Here is an 8,771-nt window from a genome sequence, read left to right as displayed (position 1 = left end):
GGGGGGGGGGATGAGGAGAGCAGTAGCTCATGGAAAAAGACGGACAGCTTAGGAAAGAAAGGGAGGGAATGAGACAGCAAGGAAGAGCATGAGTGGGAGAAAATAAATGGAGGTGGGTGGGGGGTGGGGGGGATGATGGGTGATGGGTGATTGCCTGAGCTGGCTGTAACAGGCTTCAGGCAGATCCCGGATCTTTACTTGGCGAGTTACCTAGCAGCATCCGCAGAGACTCTGGGCAGTGACACACATCGATGCAAAATCAGGCGAAGTTTGAGCACACTCACGCGAATTTTGACACACTGGTGTGGTCTCTCCAAAAAAAAAAAAAAAAAAGTCTATGAAAACCCATAAAATCTTGCAAAAGTTTTTGACCGTATCGTAGAAAACCCGTGCGAGTTCAGGCTTATTGCATTGAACATAGGCTGGATTTACAGTACAGGGTGTCAAGCTTACGAACCGCACACAAACAACACTTTTGGGCAGCGCTATAATATGAATTTGAGTTATTAATTATGGCTTAACTTCTGCATTAGGCGTACAGGTTAGTGATATTCTATGACACATTCCGATGTCGTACAAATTTGGGTTACGCTGCTACTATAGAACGCTGTGGAAGATCACCTGTCGTGTGCAAGGCTGCTTTCTCTGCACATACACTTTCGATGAGTGTGTTCTCGTAATTCACCAAGGTGGAAAAGAGAAAGCGCCCAAATAAAAGGCCTTGTTCATGCTTTGCATGACAGTTTATCTTTACATGACCACATGTTGCGGGACGGACCCCTCCCCCCGCTCCACTTCATTTGTAAACAAACACAATAGGGGGCGCAATAGGCTTACCTTGTCCAAAAAATGTCCGGTAAAGTCACTCTAATGCACTTAAAAGTGGCGGAACAAAGAAACAGAAGGGAAAGTATGGCACCGCTGACCATATTATGTTGTATCGCATTTTGGTATGCAGTCACTCAACAGGTGACAGAATCGACCATATGAGCTATTTTGATGTTCTATATATTGATGGTAGGAAAATCATGATGAAAGTTTTCTGCGTTTTTAAACAGTTTCTACCGATCTTGGAGGTGATTTCATTAAAATACCCCAAAGGACCATTGATTAAAGCACACTATATTTCTTGTCTTGCTGAAATCAGGCCATTTTTAGGGGTGATTCAGCTCTCATACCGTCCCATATTCTGCTGGGGCCATGGTGGGCCTAGACGGCTTTCATGAGCATGACAACAGGGGGCAGAGACAGAGCTTTGCAGCTGCAGATGCTTAGAGAACTGTGAGAAAACTACAGTTGCTGACTTTCAAACTTAGCTTGTAGCATTCGGGAGTGAGGTCATGCTGCACGCTGTGATCACAACACCGATGATCATGGTGCCCCCATTCTGGTCGTCCGGAAGCACCTTTTGTTTCGGTCGCTGCCGTAGCACCCCTTTTTCTTTGATCGGTCAACTCAGCCTGTCCTTTTTGGGGGATTAAAATATGAACAAATCGGTGAAAAGCAATTAAAAAAAAAAAACCTGAAAGCATTTTGGTGGAATCCCAGCAATCGTGTGTCTGTGCTTTTCTTTCGTTATCTTTTTCCGTTTGTCAACATCATCGCACCTCAAGATTATTTGAGTGTTTGGTGACCTTTAAAAAATGTACAATGTAAAAAAAAAAAAAACATTTTTTTTCATCTTTTTTTTTTTTCTTTTGATACTGATGATCTGAAAATTACGTGATTGGATTGGGACAACATTTTTCATAGTCTTGGACCTGTGTAGATCTACGAAGACCATACTGGTAGTTATTGTGCTTCTCTGCATAGCTTTGTGGTCCAGCGAATTCTTTCGGCAACGATAGCCGCAGATGTACAAGTCGAAGGTCCTCTATAACATGGCTGATTGGTAGATGACACGGCAAAAACACACGATTCGTGATTTGACGAACCTAAACTTGAAACACACTTACGGAGTGGTACAATTGATTAGTCTGTTCAAATCCTACCAAACACTTCACCGGATTATGGCCCTCGCTTGAAAGTGTCTCTCAACCTTCGCCCAGGCTAGCTTGCATTGTCTTGGGCAGACAGTCAATGTCGCGGTGGTTATTATGCAAATTAGCCCAACTTATACATAATGGTGTGACGGAAGTGCAGAGTAGCTTGCTCACACATATTTCATTCAGAAATAGACAGACAACATGATTCATTTCACACTCAATAGGTTGTCAGGCTCCCCAGAGACATCAATATTGATAGCCAAGATGCATTTTCTTTTTTTTTTTTTTCCAGTGATATGTCCCCTTTAGGGTCAAACTTGCTTGGCCACTGCTTCAAGTATTTGGCCCTTGAGCACATCGGAATTCTTGACTTGTGTATTTCAAACTGAAAGGTCCATATAATGGTATCAGAACACAAAGTGAGGTCAACGCCAGGCGTCAGCGTTGTACAGCTCCATATTTCCTTCCATTTTGTCTATTGTTTGTTGAGCCAGGATGTATCTAGGAGTCGATCGCAATCTGTGGTCTTTGCCGTGTGTCCAAGTGCGACCTCTTTTCAACCACAACTAGCTAACGCTGGCGTCTTTGTCCTTTATCGAGACCGTTTTGACTGGACCCTTTGTCCGGCCCCCGTGTCGACGCTCGGCGGCTGACTGTGCTAAACATGTGCACTGATTTGTGAAGAGCCTGCTGATGGTGGCGTGTTTGCTGAGCAGGCGAGGCTTCGGGGGGTTAGCGGCCCATTCTCCACTCCCCCGCAGTGAATCTGCCTAATTAGGATTGATCACCAAATGCTGCAACAGTCAGCTCGCAGGTGTGACGAGACCCTCGAGTTCAAGACAGAGTCATTGTACTGGGGTTCTGTACTCACAGCGTCAGTTACAAAAAAAATAAATAAATTCTTTGTCTCACTTGGACAAATAGAAAGATCTGTCCATTTCTTTCCACCTGCTTATGAGCATTTCCCACTGAGATGAGATTGATTTGAAATCGGCCTGAAACGAGTCCCCGAGTAATTTGGGTACATAGGTTCAAATAAATGCTCGAGTTTTTTTTTTTTTCTTTTCTTTTCTGTCTCCAGCACCCGGTTATTTACTCGTACACTGTGAACAAGAAGTGAAGCTAATCGCAGGAAAACGTGTTCATGGTATGCATGACAATCACATGCCGCCAAAACAGCGAGAAGGTCAGCTTCAAAATAAACGTGAGCGTAGCAAATACTTTATGGACATCAATCCCTTGCTTGTATTTTGAAGTTCTTCTCGGCAGCGTGTTGCAGAATAATGGTTGACTTGACTCGCGTTTGGGGCATTTCTATTTATATTGCCGTCACAAACTGTTGATACAGATTTCGAAAACATAATCTCGACCCGAAATAATGTTCGATCGATAATCATTGGCAAAAAAGACTGACTGTCTATGTGTGTAAAAAAGTTTCTAGAGAGGAATGCAATGCACAGTTTAAATTTAAGTATACAACGTAAAAATCAAAACCAGTTTGTCGTTCATTATGAAGTGGAAATGTTTTTTTTCTCTTCAGTTCTGTAACCAAGCAAAATATGTTTTTTATCCAAATATCTGATTATTCAATTGTATTTTATTAGGCTGTCCGAATTCCAAAATATTCGATACTTGCCGCCCTAATTTCAAATCATTTGTTCTCCAGTCCAAATCCATAAATCCTGTTATTAAAGCTACATGTTTTGAGTTGTATTTTTACACTGATATTCGCCATACAAGTGAGGGTAGAAGGTCAAATTAAACACTACCGCCGTGACAAATCATCAGGGGTAGTAAACTTCATGCATAGCATTAACTGTTGCACAGAAGTCAAAAAGCAAATCAATCTCTCACACACACACACACACACACACACACACACACACACACACACACACACACACACACACACACACACACACACACACACAACACTCATCACAAGTGACAACCATTTGGCACGTAGCCAATTGGCAGGATTTATATTGACGACGGTAGCTGTCATTGCACTGCAAAGTCAGTCGGGATTCCAAGTTTGGTGAGACGTCACCATGTGGATCACGTAAACCACTGCTGGTTGCTCAGAGGATTCGGCGCCACAATATTGTAGTATTTGAGTTTACAGGCACATGCTAATACCCTGTTGCTGTGTCTTAGTTTTTAACGCTGCGGTATTATATTCCTATTTGATGTGCACTGCTTACACTCGCTACATGACTTCAAACAGAGAAGACCAAGGTTACAAAAGCACAGTCAATGTGGCCGACTGAACAATTTAGTTGCTATAATGAGCACATTTTCATTTGTGAGTGTGAGCGCGAATGGTTGTTCATTTCTGTGTGCCCTGCGGTTGGCTGGCAACCGGTTCAGGGTGTCCCCCTGCCTACTGCCCGAAGACAGCTGGGACAGGCTCCAGTACCCCCCGCAAACCTAGCGAGGATAAAGCGGTTCGGAAAATGAATGAATGGATGACTCTCCGAGGGCACTGTGGTCAACTGGTTAGCACGTCCGCCTCACAGTGCAAAGGTGCAGGCTTCCTTCCTGTGTAGAGTACACATGTTCTCCCCGTGCCTGCGCGGGTTTTCTCCGGGTACTCCTGTTTCCTCCCACATTCCAAAAACATGCATGGCAGGTTAAAGGAACACTCTAAATTGCTCCGAGGTGTGCGTGTGAGCTTGAATGGTTCTTCATTTATCTGTGCTCTGTGATTGGCTGGCAACCGGTTCATTGGCTGGCCTCGCCTACTGCCCGACCATAGCTAGGATAGGCTCCAGCACGCCCGCGACCCTTGTGAGGATAAGAGGATTCGAAAATGGATGGATGGATAAACAATCGCCTTGAGTTTCAAGAAATGTTTGAGGAAATTGCGCACAGGAGAGAAACTGTAACAAAAGTATCGATCTTATTCCACTTTTAACAATCAATATCAATACCAATTTATTATCGATATCTGCATCGAGCAGTATACAGATGCCTCATTTCTGGATAATTGGATGCTGCCACTCGTCCTCCCCCACCTTGCTTTTCCTGTGGGTGACTGAGGCCAAGCTTGTGCGCTCCTGTCTGCGTCACGCTAGCTTCGCCGCCTGCTGACCTCACAAAGGTTTATATAACTCAGAGGCAACGAACGATCGGAGCGGACGAGCTTGGGTGGAGGGGGGGGGGGGGGGGCACGATCGGGCCTGAAAGGCGACACCCAGCGCCGGCTTAATACAACACGACGTGCAGATTCTACACACAGCTGCCGTGCGGCCCTGTGGAAACCTGCTGCTTCTGTAACAACCCCCACATCTCCACCCCACGTGCTAAACCTTCCCCTCCCTTGCCGTGTCAAGTTGTCTGCCTGTTTGCACTCGGCACATCAGCTCCTCTGGTGGGAGGCCCGACAGATAAGAAAGGGCAGGCGGCGGGGGTGGTGGGGTGGATGAGCGAGGGACAGCAGTAAACAGGATGTTAGGCAGTTGAGGCGGAAGAGGCGGGACTATTGGGGGAGGAGGGAAGCTGTACTTGACAGAGTGCGTGGAGCATGTGAGAAGCCTCAACTACTGCACCGTAGGTCTGAATTTAAAGTTTTCTCCTTTTCGTCTTGTCTATCCTGATGTTGCTTTTATTCTGTGGGGAGTAAAGGCCAGTGAGCGTCTATTTTGGGCTGAAGTTGAGGGCGCCCGGCACTAATATGGAATACTGTGTGTGTAGCTGGAATGCAATCACTGTGACGCGAGGCAATGTTCCTGAACTTGGTTTGACCTGCCGTATGGCGGCGAGAGAATACCACAGTCCTCCTCTCCCTCTGGACATCTAAACATGAGTTTGAGGAAAATCCCTTTTACATAATGCAAAGTTAGAACAAAAGAAAAGTTGGCGAGTGACAGTGAAGAGCTGCCCTGTGCCCTTGTGTTTACAGCAGAACCCTTTCTCCTATCAGGGACGATGTCACACTTGGCCTCCAGGTCATATGTTCCACACTGCAGATTTACAGTACAGGAGTTCCACGGTTTTTGAAGGAATTCGGTTCTTAGCCCAGCGACGTAACCCAAATTTGAATGTAATGTGGAATGTCCCCTCGTCTATCACTGAACTATGCTAACGTTGGAGTTAAGTCAAAATTACAGTGAATATTTGTATGTAAAACACTTTGTTTGATAATATTATGAAACAATCAAATTAAAGCAATCAAAACAGACTTTTTTCAAGAATAGCATGCACAGTGTATCCATTTATATACACTAATTGTGCTTCAAAGCTTTTTTTTCCAATGTACTCATGAATATTACCATATTTTCACGACTATACAGCGCACCGTATTAAAAGGCACGGTGTCAGTTTTGGGTGCTATTTCTGTATTTAATACATACACAAGACGCACTGCATAGTAAAATATATGCAAGTTTAAAGAAGACAAGTAGTGTGCACGCGAGCATCTGTGCTTAGAAAGGCAACGGGAACAAAACTGAGTTCAGTAGTACTTTATTTAAATATTTAACAATGTACTCATGTTACTTCTGGATCAATCCTCATCCCCAAATCCCCAAGTTCTCTATCAAACACGCCAGGTTCCCTCTCGTCATTGTCAGAGTCAGTCTCGTTGCTATGTGGCACCTCGGAAATGATGCCATTTTTTTCCGAAAGCTCGAACAATCATGCAAGCAGACACATTAGTCTAAACATCCACAATCCGTTCTGAAGTTGTGGCTTTGTAAAGCTGTGTTTGCCATCTGTCATCTTTTGCTTCCATGCTGCTCACAACTTCACTTTGAATGCTCTGTATACATCGATGTCCAGCGGTTGGAGTTCCTTCATCGAAATTATAGCAAGCTCCGAGTTCATTTGCTGCACATGTTTTTTCACAGCGGCCATGAGATGGGCACGCATGGTTTCACAACTCAGCAGGGCCGATAAGGCGTGGAAAAAAACAATCCGGTCTCTTCATGTACACCTCACTTTCCTCAATATATATACATGTCTGCATAGTGACACAGAGCGCTCACCGAAGGGCCCCGGATTATTAGGTCCCCAGTTCATTTTGGAAAAAAAAAGGTACGATTTTTAAGTGTGTACCTTCTCTGTTGAGCTGCTCTGGGCCGGGAAAAAAAATCTAATACTCAGATAAATTGACTACCGGAAATTTTCTTCCTTGAAGCTATGCGGGTGCTGTATTATTGACCATTATAGAATTCTTCCACTCGTCATTTCCATTCTACATACAACTGTGTACTGTCACTCTTCATGACCATTTCACAGTCCGTCAGCTCCGTCTACCTCAGTGAAAGCGCTGCCGGAGTTTTTGGGTCCCTTCCTCAGGCGGACCACCTCCTGCAGGCTTTTAGTGGTGACTTGTGAAACAAGAAAGCTAATGATCCTCTTTTCCGGACTCCTCGGCATGTTCAGGCTTTTCAACAAGCTAAGTCTGTCCTGACAAACGCTGACCTCCTGGCCCACCCAGTCTCCACAGCGCCAGTGGCCTTGACGATCGGCACGTCTGATGTTGCTGTTGGAGTGGTGGTGGAACAGCAAGTGGTGAATCGGTGGCAGGCCCTTTTGTTTTTCTGTCATAAAATCTCCGGAATCTGACTCTGGCGGCCGCCTGAAGCCACCACCCAATTTGTGGCACAAATTAGGACCTTGCTTCTCACCCAACCAGCATGTAGGTGAGGCCCTGGGTGGAGAGTGTTGGTGCAATATTTTGATTCTTCACTACTTTTTTTTTTTTCCCCCGAAACGCAAGAGCCCGCATGTTGTTTTTGGTAACAGTGGTTTTCGCCTTTGAACTCTGCCATGGGTGCCAATTTCACCCAGTCTCTTATTGTTGAGTCGCGATCACTGATCTTCACTGAGGCGAGCAAGGTCAGCAATTCTTTAGCAGTTTTCTTGGGTTCCTTTGTGACCTCCTGGATGAGTCGTCGCTGTGCATGCTCTTGGTGTCATTTTTGTTGGCCAGCTGTTGACCACTTTTGTTTTCTCCTTTCATGGATAATTGGTTTCACTGTGGGCTGTGAGAGTCCTAAAGCTTTAGGGATGGCTTTGTAACCCTTTTAGCCTTCCAGGACTGGTAAATGTCAATTACTTGAATATCTTTGAATTGCAACATTTTCTTGTTTTTTTTCCCCCGATCTTTTGGCTAACTTCATTTTGTCAGACAGTTTTTATTCAAGTGATTTCTTGATTTGACTGGTTTGGAGGTAATCAGTCTTGGGTTTGGTTGGTGAAAATGAACTCATTATTCCAAAAAAATGTGATTAGCCACAATTAATTAATGATTTAAAAAAAGGGGGGGGTGCTTCGGCGTACAGGGCCAGGTTGCTTATTATTTTTCTCAAAAAAATAAAATCTTACTTAAAAATTGCATTTTATCTTAACTTGTGTGAGCTTTGTCTGATATTAACATTTGAGTGATGACCTCAAACATTAAATTGTGTATTAAAAAATTAAAAAATTTGAGAAGAGGGCAAATGCTTTCTCGTGCAACTATGCCGTATTATAATTCAGCACACATTTAGTACAATAACCACGATTCAAAATAGCCTATATATAAAAAATATACAAAATATAAAACATGTTTGTGCTACATCATCTTATTTTTATAAATGTGCTTCTACAATCTCTTAGCCTATTTTATGCAATAATCTTGAACAAATTGCCAATATGTTCGAGATGAGAAAGAAGACCTGGCGTTTTTGCCACCTTTGCCTTTCACAAGGAAGACACAGATTACTGACACAACTGTGTGATGTATATAAAATTCTCATCCGACAGTGAAAATTGCTTTCAACACAACAGGCTCGGAGA

At 44.0% G+C, this 8,771-nt stretch overlaps 1 protein-coding gene across 7 annotated transcripts in view; it reads left to right on the top strand.

The window, feature by feature from the left end:
* chd9 (chromodomain helicase DNA binding protein 9) overlaps positions 1 to 8,771 on the top strand; it is an 88,349-nt gene that overhangs the window by 17,785 nt on the left and 61,793 nt on the right. Inside the window, exon 1 of one of the 7 annotated variants that reach the window (XM_019866618.1) lies at positions 5,433 to 5,541. The exons of 5 other annotated variants lie outside the window; for them this stretch is intronic. The gene's annotated coding sequence lies outside the window, so the exon portion shown is untranslated. Of the gene's footprint in view, positions 1 to 5,432; positions 5,542 to 8,771 lie in introns of those variants that run through there. One more of the 7 variants, XM_019866619.1, reaches the window with a different exon arrangement.

Source organism: Hippocampus comes, unplaced genomic scaffold, assembly GCF_001891065.2.
Source record: "Hippocampus comes isolate QL1 unplaced genomic scaffold, H_comes_QL1_v1.1 scaffold82, whole genome shotgun sequence".
NCBI lineage: Eukaryota > Metazoa > Chordata > Actinopteri > Syngnathiformes > Syngnathidae > Hippocampus > Hippocampus comes.
Note: the sequence above shows the minus strand (reverse complement) of the source record. Positions and strands in the feature narration are given on the sequence as shown.